Source organism: Anabas testudineus, chromosome 19, assembly GCF_900324465.2.
Source record: "Anabas testudineus chromosome 19, fAnaTes1.2, whole genome shotgun sequence".
NCBI lineage: Eukaryota > Metazoa > Chordata > Actinopteri > Anabantiformes > Anabantidae > Anabas > Anabas testudineus.
Window position 1 is genome coordinate 15406289 of NC_046628.1, and position 19730 is coordinate 15426018.

Genomic DNA, 19730 nt, shown 5'->3' on the forward strand with positions numbered 1-19730 from the left:
ACTTCTGTTGGCAGTCTTTGTTTAATGCCCTATTGTTTCTACGATCTAAAGAACAGAATCTATAGGTACATAAATATTTTTTCTTGGGCACGTTGTGAGATTTAACATGGCCTATTACAACTTTTCCCATTAAGTTTGAAAACATTTGGGTTGTTCAGGTTGGATATTCAAAAAATATAATTAAAAACTGCTAAATTAGCCAAAGTCATGCTCAACCTACTACTTCTAGAAGCAGTAAATATCCCTTTAGCTTCCTTAAAATCAAAATCAGAAACCACCACTTCCTTTAATCAGTCTACGGCATATTTTTCAATGTGCCGTAGACTGCCGTAGATTTTTCCAATCATCTACAGCTGCTTTTTACTAAACTAAAGCTAAATTTAATTAGAAACACTAGTTGTTTAGCATATTCTCTTAATGCCTCCATAAAACAATCTTAGAGAGAACAAAATAAAAATATCTCTCATGTCTATTGTTATGGACTGTGCTGCCCCTGTATCTGTTCAGATGACAGAGAGCTCATTATGCAGCAACCACAGCCGGCTCTAACAGCTGCACCCAAAGACAAACAGGTCGCTTCAGCAGCCTTATCACAAACAGCAGGCCGAGGCCAGCTGCCTGGAGCTCATGTGACCAATCATTAGCCTAATGGGCGGTCGATTAATGCTGCCAATCCCAGCAGAGCTCATATCGGTAACATCTACAGGTTGGTGCAGAGCCATTAATAATATAATTGACCGGTGGGCTTGTTCTGCTGGTGGCCTTCCACATTTGGCTTTTGACTTCTTAATTGCAGATTTGTTCTCCTTCTTTTTCCCTCAAGTCCGTCTGGGATAAACTGGGAAATCCAGCGTGGATTCAAGCATTTTCTTCCTTCTGCTTTGTTATTCATCCTTGCAACCCTTAAAAGGAAGAATGGTAAGGATAATGGATGGATGGATGGATGGATGGATGTTATTCCTTCCTGATGGTGAGAAACAGAAACCAACTATGCATGAAAATGTTCCTGGAGGACAAATCAGATGTAGAACGTAAGTCGTTCTCACATATGAACTTCAGACATGTTAATTTGGTGAGGGTCAGTCTCTGGGTTCAAATGTATTTCTCAGTCTTGTCTTTTCTTTACATCTTTAAATAACAGGCTGCAAAGCTGCTGATCCATGCCAACCGTACTAATTGGCGAATGTCATGTGCAGCGAGCTGTTAGAATTGACTTATCACAGATACAATTAAAGCAGCCCAAACCTCTATTTGCATAATAAACATAATGGATACGCTGCACCAGCTACATGTTTGCATGAATGCAGAGAGGCAAGAGCTGCACACTGTGAGACCTGAGAGAGAAACACAGCTACACCAAAATGAATTTCCCCCGTCTTTTGATGTCAGTGAGCAAAGGTGGTTGGTGAAAATGTGAACAACAACAACAACAACAACAACAGATATGCTTCTTCACAGGGGTTGAGCATCAGCACTGAGATGGAATCCTCGACAAGAACAGCAACACCTCAGACAACATCTCGTTTACCACAGCAAGGTGAAAAGCCACACAGAGCACTTGTTTCATCTTTCAGCAGCCTGAAGACATTTGGGAGAAGAGTGAGGTGTGATTCCAACTTGATGTATTACACATTTTCTGCTCAAGCTGAGCTGGTTTTTCACTCTCAGCGAAGTGTAGAGGACCAAATATATTCTCACGACGAAGCCCTGAATCACAGAACAGTGTAAAAACAGCAGTGACACATCAGTTATTTTAAAGCAGGGCTAAGTCAACAGTTTGTCCACAAGAAACACATGAGACAAAGCTTGTTTAATTTGTCAAATTTAGGGTTGTGTGTCTGTGCCAACTCAAACCACAGATTACATGGGTATATTTTAGTGTCAAAACGTGACAGCAAGCAGCATTTAGCATTACTGTCATTTACTTTCTGTAAGAAAAAAACAACAATCTCCAGTTGTTTATTCATGACAACAGGAGCATTAATCACTGTCCAGCTTAACCAGACTGAAACAAAACACACCAAACAGAAAAGTTTTCCCCACACATTCAATGACCTCCGCTTTTTTTGGAATACTTCTGTCATTAGCAGTTTTTTCATGCATGTCTACAGTCCAATTTATATATTAATAAATGTTTTATTAACAGTCATTTGCAACAGTAACCTCTACCTTCAAAGGTACTGCCTCACAAGAATTTTAATATTCTTTGATATTAATATATTTCATTAACAGCTTGATGCACAGTTCTGCTATCTGCATGTTGTTTGCCTGTATTTACACTGTAGCTTCCTATCATGTTCAGGTATCTCCAGCTGTTCTCATCATGTGCAGGACGTTATGAAGGCGGGGGAGAAACTAAAGAATCTCTTATGTGGAGTTGACATCGTCTAAACTGTTGATTGTTTGAGCAACTCAATGAGGCATCCCTTTGTCTAACTGAAGATTTTGTTTTTTTAAACATTCGCTTTTATGTTTGCTCAAGTCCTATTTTGCATCTCAAGTCTTCTTGTGAAAGAGTAAAATATTCAAGTCTCCACAGACATGCAACTGGAGTGAATACATGATAGACAAAGACTGTGATGAACTAAAAGTATTACTGAATCGCCACAAGCAACCTGACATATTTATCTTATTTCACATTCAGATTAAAATCCAGTACCTGCACTGGCAGCCAGCACAGAATCCTTTTAACAAACAGCGAGTGACTGAATATAAAGGTTTTTGCAGACATGTGGAAAGTTTCTGTTTTAGAGTTTTTATCTTTGCTGTGTAGTCGGTCTATAGAGCAAACCAGTGATCTTCAATCTCACAGCCGGTGCTTTGAATGCAACACCCCACTGGGGATGTTATTTCCTGGGTTTGAACATCTATGCATCATTTGTGGAGCTGATATAATGATGGCAGTGCCATCTTGGGGCATCTCTTGGCTAAACAATGAACAATAACATGCTTACAACATGAGTTTAATCAACTGACAAATGTGCTGAAGACTTTGAAACCACTCAACAAAGAATATTTAGGTCATACAGTTTTCTATGCTGCACAACCATCTACAGCTGCTCCTACTACACTACAGTTATATTTCTTGACTGACTTTAAATGTATTATAGGATTTTTTATGTTGTTATAAGGAATTCTGTCACTTTATTTATTTAATTCTACAAATTCCTCCATAAAATTATGTGTGGAACATAAATAAAAAATAATAATATATAATAATTATGCTGGAACCACAGGCTAACATAAAAATACAGTAAAAACAATATTAAAAGCACAAAATCTGCAACTTGTCATGTCGTTGAGTAATCCTGCAGATCAATGCACAAGCGTGTCACTACTGTTATTATATAACACATTATATAAACAGCATAACACTCAAATAAAAAGAGAAAGTCTCAGACCCAAGCATGGTGACTCATAACCGCGGCCCTCAAGGCTTCTCTGCGACTAAATAAGAGGCAGAAATAGATAACCCAGATAGCACGCTGCATCCCTCATCTGTCACAGTAACACACGATCACACGGGGCTACTCTCGCTTGTATGTGTCTCAGAGCCAGACATGAGTGGCTGATGTCAGATGGGACATTTAGAGCCATCATGCTTCCCTTCCACTAACGGTGCCTGAGACCTGGTGAAAGGAATATGTGCTTTACAGTGCGTGAAAGCCCGGTGTCTGATCCGATGCTGCAGCTAATTACAATGTATGTGCTGATTTAATTACCTTACTCATTAGTCAAAAACCTAGAACTGTCAGGGAGGATGTTTTGGAGAATGAGCACATGCTTTTGTATGTATGTTTAATTAACTGCACTTGAATGGGCGCCGTCCAAAGATGTGTATTGCTTGTGAACATCATATTCTGTCACTAGTAGCCATTAATCTGAGGTCAATTCACAGTCTTTGGGTAAGTGACAAAACAAACTGGTCATTGATAACCACAGGTAAATCAATACTGAGTAAGGGGAGCAATGATTTGACATTGATTTTTGTTTCGATTTTAGTGCAGGATTTTATTGAATGATCAATAAAGCTATGTGCTCAGACCACTTTTGAAATGCAGATAACATACACTTTGTTTTGTCCCTGAATGCCTCACAACACAGATGTCCAACGTTCTGTTATGTCCCTGAATACACCACATCACAGTTGCAGCTGACAGCTCATGCTATTCTTTTTATATGTATAAAGCCCACAGACAAAGGCAAGCGATAGGACTTCTTATCAGATTTCTAAGACATTGTATAGAATTTGAAATAGTCGGGGAGCTGTTATTAACTCCCGGGAGGAGGGGATGAGACCGTGGAAGTTTGTGTTGTCGCAGTTTCACTCTCGGTTTCAGAACTGTTACAGCCCAAATAATGACAGTGACAATTAGCTGCAACCCAATATATTTCAACTGCTGGCAACTATCTACAGTGTTTATTTCTCTTTCTGGCTGCTGTGTTTTGTCCTTGAAAGGCCCCTGACCTGAGGGTTGACAATCCCACGTGTCATATGTCTCCGTCTCAAGGGTCCTTTAAAACTCAGTGTTCTCATATACATTCCTCACATGCCGTAGATACACAGCCTCTTTATAGCCCTACATACTGTGCACAGGTCATGTGACACAACTTAAGGAGTGTCACGAGATTATGTTGTGATGTGATTTGACTCTATATAAATACATTTTGGCTGTGTTAAGATCATAAGGGAAGAGATGTTTAGTTGACTTATTATAAAACTAGCAGGCTCTGTAATATGACATTCCTGTATCCAATCAAGTATCTGACAAAACCACAGTACATATTATACAAACCACTTCCTGCTACGAACCTGATGTATGTACATAAACAGTAAACCAGCCCGCACTCATATTTTCCATTGTTTTCAAATAACATATGTGTACTGGCAAAATGTCAAATACCAGAAGGTTATAATTAGACACTGGCATTATATAATACTATTTGCATAACACATATCAAATGCATGCCAATCAAGGTATGTTAAGTTAATTTTGGCACCTTGATTCAACTTTTGCTTAATCCTGATTGGTCTGCAGAAATGCAGAATTCATCACAATTTGCCAAAGGAGTCCTGTGGTTAACCCAGGCACGTGCAGTAAGCACAAATAAAACAGTAAAATACGAAAATCCCTGATGGAATAAACAAAGATTTTTTGTGCACAGCACAGTGTGTTGCCATATACAAGCCATATCTTTTTTCCTGTCAAGCCTAAAATAATATATAAAAATGTATATGTTAACTAGTAAGCACCACCATCACCACTGAGCTAGAGCAAGAGAACCCACATTAATGTCCAAAACCGACCGTTCAGGCATCACTGATTTTTCTGTCATGCAATGTTGAACTTAAATACCTTCAAGACTGGACATCTGTACTAATGCAGTTAAGCTAAACTGATGGTGGAGCAGAAACGCCCCTGAACTGTTTGTGTGTACAAGTTCCAGTTAACTGAACACCCTGCTGGGCTGGAGGGGATAGGTGTTTACCGCTTCCATTGATCCTAAATCTACCTCTCTATTAACCCAAATACCTGCCTGCTATACTGTCTCCTACAGCAGCTGCACGCTGAAGCATCCACGTATACAGCACAGACACAGACACCAGCGGCTTTAGAATACGTGCTGCAAAGACAAAAAAGGAAATTAAGCGCAAACACAAACAGGATGAGATAGAAAACAGAGCGGGAGGAGGCGAAACAACAGAAAAAAAACAAAAGAAGGAGAACGAGAAAGTATCCACAGAGGATGTAGCCTTTTGAGCCATTAAACCAAAGCCATTAAATCAATTTCCTCTAATCTGGACAGGGCCTTCCCAGAGCAGGAAATGCCAGGCAGTAAGCTTCTTGAGGGAAAACTCGCCATTGTGCCTGCACACAGAGAATAAACTGAAGATCTGATTTAATAAAATGCCTTTTTCCTCCTGCTGAAGAAGCTGCCTGATCTCCCATTTTCCATTCTTTTACTCACTAAGTCTTTTTATCTCCCTACTTCTTAACCAACACTTCTTAGCACATGACTCCAATGCAAATCACGCACCTCATTACCACAGATAGCATGTAACTGATTAATACAGCATCCAAATTAACAGCGGAATTAGCAGCGTGATTATGGCAACTTACATTATGGTAATGTATGTAGTGTTTGTGCTTTAATGTGAACAACATGTAAATGTGCACCGGATAGTAAGAAAAACATTGACATTAACCTGCCAACATTTTCTTAGCTCCAGCTCTGCAAATTAAAGGCTTTCATAGCAGCTAGGCAAAAATACATAATGCATGACCTTATTATAGAAATGCTACGAAGACAGGAACTGCACATGTACTGATTTAAAATGATGAAAACACGGATCTAAGATATGAGGAACAAGTAAAACAGCAGAGATTTACACTAGTTTAGACACAGTCAGAGAAATTGGCAGTAAAACAGGAAGTTGTTTGATACAAGCCATTGTTTTGATCTGATTTGAAATGGTGTAACATGTTAAAAAAAAAGAAAAAAGGGGAAGTGATATTATATAATAAAGACATGATGTGGTGAGGGATCTTTATTAATTAACCCAACCAGGATTTGCCTGCAATGACAGTTTTTTTCCCAAAAGGTGGTGTTAATTTCAGAGGTGGTGCACAGTGGTATATGTTTCTCCCGGAGGGCCGAGGATGTATTTCACTAATTATTAATAGAATGACTCTCAAACTCAGTCGAGGCTACAGCTTTCATGATACTCTAATTCTTTTGTTATACTGTTACGTCATCCGGCAAGAGCATCACTGTGCATCACCTGCAGTAACAGTGCAACAATTTTTCTGTTATTCAATCTTCTCTAAGGATAACCAAGTATTCTGGGTGTTTTCAGATGCCTTTTGTGTTTTTTGTGTGTATCTGTGTATGCTGTAAAGGTGAGATTTAATTTCTTGCCACCTGCCCACACAGAATACTTTCAGCTGTTCCCTTTTCTTTTTATCTCTCTGCACGTGCTCATCCATGTAAATTTTTGTGTGCTAGCATCTTCCACAGCCCTTTAACTACTACAAACATGCTTAAAACATGTTTAAAAATCAGGTTCCTAGTATGTAATTGCAGCTTTAAGAAAAGAATAGCATCAAATGAACTGCACTCGGGCACTAAACGGCTCCTTCTCTTCCCTGTTCGTTATCCTTTCAGTTCCCTTGTTGCCGCAATAACACGTGTTCAAACCACAACTTCCTGGTGGAGCCAAGAGCCCATTGGCTCAGAGTGATACATACCCCCGACACACCCACTCTCAAATGCTCACTGAGGTTCCTGGCACTAGTTCCAGGCCTTTCTGCCAGGCCAATTAGAGGTTTGCATCTCTGTTATGTGACTCTGCACATACACACACACACACACATGCACACAAATATACTCCCATGGAAATACACAAATATGGACGCACTCGTTCTAGAGTCAGCACATTAGCAAACGTCAGACCTGGGCTGTGCTGCAGAGAATATTTGCCAAGAGTGACTGGCTGTGTCAAAACACATCACTCACGCCTACACCCTGTGTTTCTATCCTACTACTACTTTACTGATAGGGTCTGGCGGAAAACACTTATGAGGTGAGGTGCTAACGCCGAAGATGGGAGAGCCACACAGATTCAAACAGAGTCCAGTGATGAACAGTTCTCTAGAAATAGAGAGCAGGAAATTAAAATACTGAGTTTCGGGTGCTGAATTCGCAGAATTTTACATTTTCCTTGGCTTTTTCAGGAGGAAGTTTAGCCTATTCTTCCAGCAGAACTACTTTCGCTCCGTCATATTCTTTGGACGTCTCGTGTGTTGCTCTCTTCAAGTCTGGGCTCTAACTTGGCCACTCCAAAAGGTGGATTTTGTTGTTCTGAAGCCATTCTGTTGTGTGTTTTGGGTCATCGTCCTGTAGCATCACCCAACTTCTACAGAGTTTCAGCTGACATACAGACATTCTCACATTATTCTGAAGAATTTTTTGACACACTTATTCATTTTCTCTCCAGTCACTGAAAGCTGGCCAGGCCCTGATACAACAAAGCAGGCCCAAATCATGATGTTTCCTCTACTATGCTTTACATTTGGGAAGATGTTTTCATAATGATATGCTGTGCCCTTTTTACACCAAATGCAGCGCTGTGTGTTTTTTCCAAATAGTTCAATTATTAGTCCACAAAACATTTTGCCAATACTGCTGTGGAGTGTCAGTGTGCTCTTTGGAATGGTTCACATACCTTTTATGATTGTTTACAATGAAGACAATAATGATCAGATTTTGTTTGTGGTATTATTTTAGGCACATTATATTTGTTAATACTCATTCAACAATCAACATTTTATGACAAATTAATGCAGAAAACTATGAAACTCCAAAAGCTTCACATACTTTTTGCCAGTGTAAGAGTTTTCCATCTACCTTAGCCACTAAGGCATAACTGTAGATGTAATGGTAAAATTAGAAACTTTACTATGTGGTTTGGGGATGCAAAGCAGTTCAAGGCTGGAATTAAATTAGGGAAATATAAAACTACAGTTTTATATGCTGGGTAAACAAGGCTACTGCTTGCATACAAGGAATTATGGTTCTCCTCTAAAAAGAAAATCAGTTTTAAAACATTAGAAAATATATTAATTGTATGTGCACATGATCTTGCTATAGTATAAAGTATAATGGTCAAGTAAGTTGCTAATGGCTATTGTGTCTGTTTTATCTGTGTTTTAAAGTCAATTAGTGTTAACCCTAATCTTTACAAGCAGCAACCGCTCCAGAGTTAGTGAAAAGAGACAGCACATGGGTGGTAATACAGCAGAAACCAACAGTAACATGGTGACAGGACCATCATCGATTATGGTAATTAGCAAAGAGGAAATATGCCACTTTTTTTCTGCAGAGCAGCAGGAGAAGAAGATAAGGAGAAAGGAGGAAAGGAAGAAAAAGAGAGAGGCCAGATGTGATGGAAACACATACAAAGGTTAATGAAGAGATAAACAGGAGAAAGTGATGAGAGAAAGATGATCGTTAAAAAAGAGGATGATCAGAGGGATAAAAAATCAAAGCCCTGTACAAAGGTTTATGACCATACATCCAATAGTCTGGATCAAAGCGAGGGATCGAACAACGCACTAACATTGACTGCTAGCAGGCAACTTATATCACAAAGCAGGAAACTGCTGGGTCAAAGCTCAGTTGTTAACATTCAGAACTAAGTAGTGCAACAAGATCAATGCCCATACCTTTAGAGCTTAGCTAAACAAGGCACGCTTATGTAACTGCATTTAAATTCTGCTCCGGTAAAGGCTCAATTTCCACACATCAGAAACTACAGCTTTCTTATTTCACCCTTATCATGAAACGTCCTGCAGCACAGTGACACTAATCTTTAGGGAGTGCCATAAATTTAACAAAGGTCATGGCCAAAGATCTTGTTTATTGGGGGGAGGAAGGCGGGATCCAAGGCCTAATGGCTCATTGCATATAAATATTCTCTTGGGTATTAAGTGTGTTAGTGAGTTAGAGTGAGAGAGTAAGAGTGGTAATTAGCTGATCAAACAGATAAGCAGTGGACCACACACACGCTGTGGGTGGGCTCTAATAATCAACATCATTTGTTATGAGGTTGATCCGTATGTGTATGAGTGAGGCTGTGAAATCTGCCTGTACTGTTGGATACTAACAGTCACCACAACAGGATAATTAGTCTCTGACTTTTTTTACAATTTATTTACATTACAAGAGTTTCAAAACTATCCCGTCTGCTGCCAACACAGCCCCGACGTGTATAAGCCCAGACTTTACAAGACTTGAGTGAAGGTGTCCTCTGTGGGCACCCGTGGTCCTGTCACCCATCCACCAGTTCTCCCTCGTTGAACCACTTTAGGTTGGTACTGACGGCAGACCTGACATTTCACAGATGCTCTGACCCATTCATCACACTTTGGCTTTTGTCAAAGTCGCTGAAATCATAACGAGCGGCCATTTTCCTGCTTCCAACAAATCAACTTCAGAGAACATACCACTCCTTGACAGGTGCGACTGTAATGAGATCATCTGTGTTATTCATGTCACCTGTCAGTGGCTTTAATGTTGTGGCTGATTGGTGTGTGTTGGGATGAATACTTAAAGTAATGAATCTTCTACTTCTACTAGTTGTTACCATCAACTGGGCAACATCTTCTCTCCTGTCTGTCCTGTTTCTATGTCACATCAGAAATGTTAATTCTACATACACTGTCCAGCTGCTAGAAATAAACATAATAGTGAAATTAAAGTTGACTTTGCCACGGTCTGTTTCCAAGTGTTAGAAAGTAGCAAGAACTGGAAAACCTGTGTTTTTTCCAGTTGCACAGAAAGAAATATGAAATTTCTACGTGTTGAGTTCACACTTTAATATACTTGTCATGTGGGGACTTACCAGACACAGGCCTGCAAACAAAACCAGGCCCCAACTGTTAGTTAAAGAAACCAGGCTCTAACTTATATAACTGGCCCAGGCCTGGAGTAAAGTTCTACCTCCCACCGTATCCCACTGTGCAGGATAAAAGTCCTCTCGACATGTTTCATCTGTCCCAAAGCTGCCACGTCCCACATCCTCCTAACGACATTTACGAGCTGATTGATGGGACAAGGACCAGGCTGCCGTTTGTGCTCTTGTGCGGTTGTTTGATCAGCAGAGACCCACCCTGTACATGCTCGAATGTCATCAGTGGCGTCCAAGGCCAGATGAAGTACTGAAGTACACAGAGGGAAAACACATCTGAAAAAATCTTTGCTCACTGGTCTAACAGAAAGAGAAAGAAGTGCAACATGACTTGGCAGTGTAACAAGGATTTCTTTATGCTGTCACGCATAATGTTTGTTCCTGGTGATGCAGAAGCCATGTTGGGATAAAATATAGTGTGTGAATATTTACATTTGAAGCCCTGGGGGATTGTAAATTGTAGAAGAAACATACACATGTTAAAAACACTTACACATTAGCACATTTAGCAGGCTGCAAAAATAAACGCACACACTTTTTTTTTTTTTTGGCTTCTCTTCAAGTCTGGTGCTTCTAATAAGCAGGAGCTCGTTCTGAACAGCATCAGTGTGTTTCTGAGATGACGTGATGAGGATCTAGACATGCCAACAGATAAGCTGGAAGAGGGTGTGGACAAGTTATTACAGTGACACAGCAGGAAAGAAAAGAGATGGAGGCTTATTTGTTCCAGTTCATTATCTGATATGATTTCCCTCAGAGTGAAATTTCTGATGACAGCCTGAGCCTCTGACCTCAAAGGGATTTTAAATGGAGAAACAAAGCAAAACAAACAGTTAGTGCACAATAAATTATCCGCGACTCTGGCAGGCATTACACTCTCACACAGCACAGTGCACATGCTGATGCAGAGAAACACAAAGTCTCATCAGTGTTTCCGACACTGGAGGAAACTGCAGCAGGGTGGCACATTGTTACCTGTTTACAAGTGAACAAATAGAGTTCAATTTAAATACTAGAGAGTGGAACAGAGTGTTTGCTCTTTGGGAATGCTTCAATTAGTTATGCCTTACAATTTTCTATCTTTGAAATTCCATGATAAGACCAAAATCAAAAATCTAATGTCTCAATTAACAAGTGTGTGCATTGAAAGCCTGATATATCTTGTTTCTCTGTGTCAGCTCCCCATTGATGTCCAAGAAGCTTTTAAAAACACATCAGTGAGTCACTTTCTTTCACTGAGTGACATGTTTCTTCATTTTTAAACACAACCACTGTAGCTTATGGCACATAAACTGTACTGCTGGTGGAAACACTTAGCAGAGGGCCAAATTGTATTAAACCACAGCTAAAATTAGTCCCAAGCAAATGTACTATTTACTCCTGTTTAAGTAATGTTTGCTGAAACTACAGTGCCCATCTTTTTATTTCTGCAGTGGGAACTATGGGTTTAGGATGAGTGACTCATGACTGGAAGGGACACTGGAATCATCAAGGTTTAGACTTTAGTTTTTTGTCTTTTCATGGTATTTGTTGACATGTGCCGCCAAGTACATGAAGTGTGGCCCCGGCCCACAAGATGCCAGAGGTGTAGCTACGGCATCACTGCTAGTAGCCAGCATAACAGCTGATTAATGCTAATCTAGTCAGGGAATAGAAAGCAAATAGACCCAAAAGAAAACATGTGAAAGTCGCGGTGGAACTGGGGGAGTTGACGTCTATAAATACAAATCAAAATGCCCCATGGAAAATGAATGAGTTTTTAACCACCACAACATAGTGCCCTACTTGTGTGTGACAGTTTCAAATAACCACAGTCCCTCAAAAAACATAAGAGCAGCAGTGGAGCGCACTGGTCAGCTGCACTGTGTACTTTCTGCTCTAATGTATTCAATCTCTTATGAAGCTAACACCTGTCGGAGTAAGAAGAAAAAACATTGGTCACTTGAGTCAGTGTGAGGGTGCAGGCCGGCCACACAGAACACACTCTATCCCTGCATCGGCCCGGTCTTAGCCAGGAAGCCGGGAAGCCGGGAAGCCGGGAAGCCATTCCCTCTGAGCTGCTCGCAAATAGCTCCTAAGTGGTGGGGCAGCCAGTGATCAATGAGCTGTGGACAGGGTGGCAGCAGACAGCTTGTTAGTTCAGCTGATAACGCTCTGACAGAGACCAGCAAAGACATTTTCAGGTTGATGAAGTAAAGAGCTCTGTGGTTGTTAGTGGCTGGAGGAGAGAGTTCAAACACAATGCTGCAAACTGAGCTGCTGCTGCTGCTGCACACACACCATGGCTGCCTGTATTTATACGTCTATAGGCCATTCTATGTTAGTTTTAGTTTTGGGGGGGCTCATTTTAAATACAAGCATCACTGTTGTCATTATTACTGTAGCTCTCTTTTCATCCAGCCCTCCACTTCACTTACTACCTTCCCTGCCTGCAGTGTTTTGCAATGCACACTTATTGAAAACTGATCAGAAACTACAGCAGAGAAATCTCTGGAAATCTCCAGGAGTTTGTGAACTCCAGGTCGTTTTGCAAATTTTTCAGCTTGTCAGCTTTTTCAGCTTTTCCCTGAGATGCACAGGAAGAAGAATAGTCCGCTCCTTGCACAGCATGTGCACAACACGCCCAGAAATTCAGCTTTGCGAGAGCCCATAGTGTTAGCGGGATAGATTTCCTCTTGAAAGGAGCTCACCTGTCATACTTTTCCAAAAACAAATTCTACTGAACCATGTCTTGTGGTCATTAAAGACAAATCAAGTCTCTGTGTGTACGTGTGTGTGTGTGCTGAGTCGGACCATCAGTCATCAGTCATTTTATTGAATTAAAAAGACAGAACAGTTTCAGATTCTAGACATTACTCAATTGTGTTAACAAGGGTTTATAGTACACCTGAACAAATGTTTACTGCTTCTATAGTCAAAACAGGCCCCCTAAATGTGCACCTCTGTCTCCTACCCTCTTTTTAGGGACACTTAGGTCTTTAGATGAAAGTGCTGCAATCATCACATATACACTAAGAAACAAAGGACACAGCTTGTGTAGACGTGCATTAAGCCACCCGTGGAGCTGCTGACAGTACATACAAAGGTACACAAGCTGAGAGAATATACTGCATCATGGGGTCTGGATATACTGCATTCTTTCCTATGCAACAGCTCAATGGGAGCAAACCTTCTCAACAACAGCAGAAAAAACACAGCGACTTACCCGACGTCACACGCCAGTAATTGTTTTCTGACTGCAGTTACAATATTTGCTGTACATTTAAAGGGGTTATGTGGGTAATTTGCTTCATTGTCCATGATAATGAATACATTAATATTTTAGTAGACAGGAATTTAGTGGTTTTTCCCACTCGCAAAGAAGCAGAAACATCCACATAACAGGTAGAAGCAAGTAAAATCTTTTGTCTATGAATAAATGAATCTGAGTATTAATCGAACAATTCAAAAAACATTAAAGATCATTATAAACATTATTGTGAATGAATCACAGGGAACATAAATACAGTAAATCCAATGCAGCTCATTTCTATTGTGGCCCCATCTCTAACACCCTGTCATTAGTAAAAAACACAAACTCTGCCCTGCTGAAAGTGAGTTGACAGACAGCCAACGTGACATTAAAATCCACTTAAAACCAAAAAAACTGCTATTTTATACCTTAATAAAAGAGCTACTATTATGTGTAGAGCTTATGTTAGGTCTTTGGACTGGGCTTAAAACCCAAGAATTTACCAAAACAGCTGAATCAGTGAGAATTAATGTGAAACTCAGTGGATTGTGATGAGGAATTGAACAAATTGGAAGATGTATTAGTTTTACTTGGGCTAACGTGCGTCAGCAATTCAATGGGTTTGACTCCACGATGCAGCCAAGATAAACCACAGTTGCCTCTTATGTATATCTTGAGTCGATGTGTGAAATGTAATTCCACTATCAAAATCTATTTCGTGGTGGTTTTTCTGTCTGATCCACTTATTATCATTGGCCGTCAGATGTGCAGTATTATTATTATCAGTGCATTCTAAGAATAATTCCAGTTTATTGCTACTTAGACATAACTGGCCATCAATTCAAGCGGTTATGATAACATATGTTCCCCAGGCAGCATCACTTAACAATCAAGTGATCAAACAGGTTCGACACAAACTGCGAGGCTAGTCAAACTTATTTAAAAGAGAAAACTAAGACAAACAAAGCTGTTCGGACATGGTAATTTAGGTCTAACTCGTTTCAGTGTTATTTTAACTGATGATTATAATAAATTCTATAATAAATAAAAGCCAAGTTGTAATAAATTAAAGATTTCCTTTAAGCTCAACAACAGATTTGCATGTTATTTCCTGCTTTTCAGCCCAGACGAAGACAAAGTGGACATAAAGGAGAAGAACATCAAGAACATCAAATCACAATAAACGCACGTTTACAACAAAGGTACATTTTCTAATTTTCAGTTTCTCTTTGTACAAACAAATGATTTTCAATAAAAGGTGCTCTGTTCAAATGGTGACTGCCGACAGATTATACGTCACTTTATTTTTCCAATTTTACTGCTGCTGTTGACATGACTGACTCTGAGGCTCTTACCCTGCAGCGTATATGCAATTAAAACGACTATATATACAGATATATACAGACATGCGGCTACATACAACATTCACCCACTAAAATGTGCATGCTACACATTTTGTACACATGTGTCAGTGTGCAATGCAGCAGCGGTCCTATAGCACCAGGTGAGATTTATGAGGTGTTGAGAAAGCCTGCCTGGAGCCCAGTGATGGGAGACTGATCCCACCCCCTCGCCTGCCCGTGCCCCTGCCTAACACCCTGCCTGGCTCCTACTTAAAGACACACACAAGCACACGCCCGTACGTATATGTGCACAGTTTTCCCCATGCACGCACATCAACCCCTGGCCCTTAAAGTGTGAGCCTTATGTCTGCACCACCCCCGTCCCCGCTCTGAAAAACTTCACTTCCTGAGGATAAAAACACCTTCTAAAATATCCCCCTTAGAATTTTTTTCTTCCCACTGACGACAGCTCCTCCTACCATGGAGAGAAATCACACATGATCTGGCTTTCATCTAACCAAAGCACACAGACACACGATGTCCAGTGTGGCCCACGCTGAGAAAGAAATAAAAAAGCTCAGCTAAATATGATTGCTCCTTACAAATCAATAGTCCGATTGATCAGTGAAATCCCAAATGCACTTGTGTATCTGACAACATATGGCCTCTTATAATAGCAACATTTACAAAGCCCTGGTTTACCATCACCTGTGCCCAGTTTCTCCCTGTAGCACTTCCACTTGTGACTGACACCAGTCCCTTCTGGGCCTCTGTGAGCTCTCTGCCATAAAACCTTTCTCAACAAACATCTGTCCAAACAACTCTGGGGGTTATTCCGCCCAGTCTGCCTGAGCTGCTATGCATTATCTGCCTCTGCCGCTTCCCTAATGCTGCAGGGACTTAGAGCAGGATTAAACCACAATTATATGCTTCCCCATTCTCTCCAGCTGTGCAGAGGAGAGAAGAGGAGAGACGAGGAGAGGAGACCACTATTCGGCACTTTCTGTTTAGTGTATCTTTACTTTTTAGCAGCTCGTGTACCTGGACGTCTTATTTAGGGTTTGAATGGTATCTATCATTTGCTGCAGCACAAAATATCTGGAAGCTTGAACTAACAACTTCTATAAAACACATTACTTGGTGAGCTACAGCTGGAAACACAAGTTCCTTAATGGCACAAAACAAAACCCAAACATCCATATTCACTTTATATGCTGTTAAATTCTCTGTACCTTCCATCTGTGGGACAAACATAACAAAGGCTGCATTTTTGTCTCAAACCACTAAGGACATACAATAAATAGGGAAGCATTCAAAGAATTTATGACTGAAATACTTGGAGTTATCAAATGTAATTCATTTCTCGGGACCACTGTCATTTGCTGCTTTCAGTTTTTAAATTGTAGCTACTATTTATTACAGTACAGAAACATGTTTCTTCCCTGAATAATCTGCAGAGTTGAGTTTTTGCATAGTTTTCCAGCTGCAAATGACGTCTGCAAATTATCATCTTATGCTTTTCAGAGCTTTTTTACTGTAAACAGTTTCCTTCACAGGCTGAAACCGATGCTATAAGAGAGGTGAGACTGATCCACAACAGTAAAGTCATGAGTCAGACTCTAAACAATGAGCTAACCACTTAAACAACTAACGTACTGTAGGTTCATTACTACAAGTTACACCTTTTACATTGTCACACTGAACAGGTGCAAACTGGCGAGGGTCAAAAAAGGTGATGAAGGTTTTCCTACATGATGTGAAGTTATGATAGAATAAGGTAGTGATGCTTAGGATTACTTTTATGCCCCCAGGTCTTTCAATTATTTTAATGAATTTATGTTTACACGTCAACTTTTGAAAGGTTCAAAAATTATGAATGAAAGAAAAAGAAATGCAGACTGAGAAGACAGTGAGTAGCAGACTCATTACTAGAAATGTCCACAACAAAACAAAGTTAGACACAGCAGAGATGAGGCTGTTTTGACATTTACACAGGCTAAAACAGAAAGCTGAATGTTTGGCTCAGTGAGCTTTGAGTCACTCGCACTGCTTTGATATGAGCGCTAATGTGAGTCTTAACACAGCTGGAGTAACGTCACCACCGGAAGTGTGTAAACCAGCAGCTGAATTGGATGAGAAGAGAAGTACTGTGGAAACAGATGTAGTTCAAACATAAGTCTGGAAAGTGAGAGGAACATGTCACCCCCACCCTGTGAGATACCTGTAGCAGCTCATCAGTGCAGAGAGAGAGAGCATGTGGGTCTGCTGACAGATCACTGTGCATACTCAAATGAATTGAAGATAGTAGGAGAGATAAAGACAATGAATCATAATGCAAACACATGGGCAAACAGGCGGAGCAGACCCTACCAGTCATATTGTATGCGTCTGTGTGCTGTTAATGATTTCCTCAGGCGTCCTGCGTTGTGTGGTCCGCCTTGTCTCCGCCCTGCAAGAAATAAAAAGAGGATTGTTAGAGTTGGTGAGCAGCTGAGATGGAGGGCGAAGGGCAGAGGCAGGAGGAAGGGAGGGATATAGAATATAGAAAACAAACAACGCCATACAGTACAAAGGCCAAAGGCCTCCTCCTCAAATTCCCTCTACACACGCTTACTTTTCTCTCATCTGTTTACTTCTTTACCTTCCTTCACTCTCCATTTTCTTTACAGTCCACCTCTCACTCTCTTTCCATTTGGTTTTCCTCTTCTCCACCTCCATCCTTCACTTCCCTCGATTCTCTATCTGCTTCCTCCTTCTGTGAAAATTCACCTCTGGCCTCAGGAGTCTCGGCCTGTTTACCTCACTGACAGACATGAAAGCCAAACATTTATCTATGAGACTATGTCGCAGTTGTGCTGTGATGTCCGTAGAAACATACTCCTACAGATAACATTATTAGTTTTAATGTCAGCAATCGAACCGGAGACATCAGGCAGATGTTTGCATGCATGCTGCAGATGCTGGACTTTAATGTTCACTAACCCGTCATCTCAGACTAAGAAGCCAGCAGGAGGAAGCGAGCGAGCTGTGCTACATTTCAAAATGAGTGAAACATTTATGTGATGTATTGAGATAAAAAGATCAATGTCAATCTTGTGTCTGTTGTCTACATACAGAGCTGGCGGCATTTAGCTTAGCATAAAAACTGGAGCTAAAAAAACATCCACTGACTTCTACACTCAGAGTCTTCAGCTTTCTTCATGTACAATGTGTTAATAAGTGAGATATCGACATGTTTATGCCAAACAAGCTTCCTACAGATACAAGAATAGTACTGATTGTCTCACCTTACTCTCAGGAATAACAAATCCTTTCATTATGCAATGATATACCTTATAATTTTGGCAGCGTAAGAAAATGCAGCAGACATTTTAAAGTGAAATAAACTGCTGTCTATCCCCTGGTTGGGATAATCACAAACATTACTCCATAATGAACATATTAGAATATTATTCGCCAATAACAAAATGTATACAAGCATTTATAGGTAATTAATCCTCGCTACAATCCATTATGGTTTATGTCTTCATAAAAATCCCACATGGACGATAATACCCGCAAGCTTCAGGAGGCGTGCTGGCCACAGCAGACAGCTGCTTCACACACAGCATCAATGAAAAGAAAAGGGGAAAAAGAGATTGAATAAAAGAGCATCCAGACACTGTGACGAAGGGAAAGGAAACAAAAACTGCTGAACTGGGCATTTTTTCCGACAGGACATTAAAGAGAAAGCTGTTAATGTCTATACAGTTCCATCAGACAGGAAGTGCCACAAGGTCGTGTGTGTTTGCTTTTCAACATGAGGATATGTGTTGTGAAATTAGTAAATGTCGAACATTTGTACTTTATATTTCCACTTACAGTACAAGGCTGTGTGAGATGTTTTTAAACCATTCTAATAACTCAGGTGTTGTTTTAACATCTCTGGCTGTGTCAATACTCTACCTCAGCATTTCAGGTGTGTCTTAATTGAATGTGCACTCATATAAAAACAGAGTGTCCTATATTAATAACCCCTAACCTAACCTTAGATACTCTTTAACATACCCTTGATAACCTTTTGGGGCAGACAAGGGTGGCTACCTGATCAGTGAGGATGGCTGGATGGAAGTGAAAGGAAATGCAAACGTGATTAATTTGGCTAATAGATGATTCTGACAGAGAGATACTGGGTTAGCAGCAACGCAGTGAGATGGAGTGTGTCTCTGTCTACAGATATGGGTCAAATATGCCACAGAGACACCAGATCAACTCACTGAAGACAACATGTTAAGATGCGAGGTCAACTATTTAGCCTTGCTGACAGCCCCTGTGACAGAGGCCACCTCTGATCCATCCTCCCACACTGCAGAGCAACAGAGGATGATAGATGGCAAAACAGAAGCAAAGGGAAGTGGGAACTCAAGGAAGCAGTGTTGCATCGAGTCGATCGCTTGAAGTATCTTTAGAAGAAGATGAGCTTCAGAATGGAGTCTCTTCATTTTGCTAACTCCTTGGAGCAATCACCAACATGAAAAGCTCCCTTTGCTGCAGTGAAATTCCACTTGCAAGTCTCTAATTAGCTGGAGGGCTTTTCCCCTGCAGGCCGGCATGGGCAAAAAACAGACAGGGCACAGGGAGAGAGGTATCTCACCATCAAGAGAATGGGAAAAAAATAAGAAGCTTTATGGAGAAGCTGGTAATT

At 40.5% G+C, this 19730-nt stretch overlaps 1 protein-coding gene across 1 annotated transcript in view; it reads right to left on the minus strand.

Annotated features, from left to right (window-relative positions):
* The window catches only part of thrab (thyroid hormone receptor alpha b), a 102502-nt gene that overhangs the window by 44185 nt on the left and 38587 nt on the right, over window positions 1-19730 (minus strand). Inside the window, exon 3 of the mRNA XM_026350944.1 lies at window positions 17417-17495. The gene's annotated coding sequence lies outside the window, so the exon portion shown is untranslated. The remainder of the gene's footprint in view (window positions 1-17416; window positions 17496-19730) is intronic.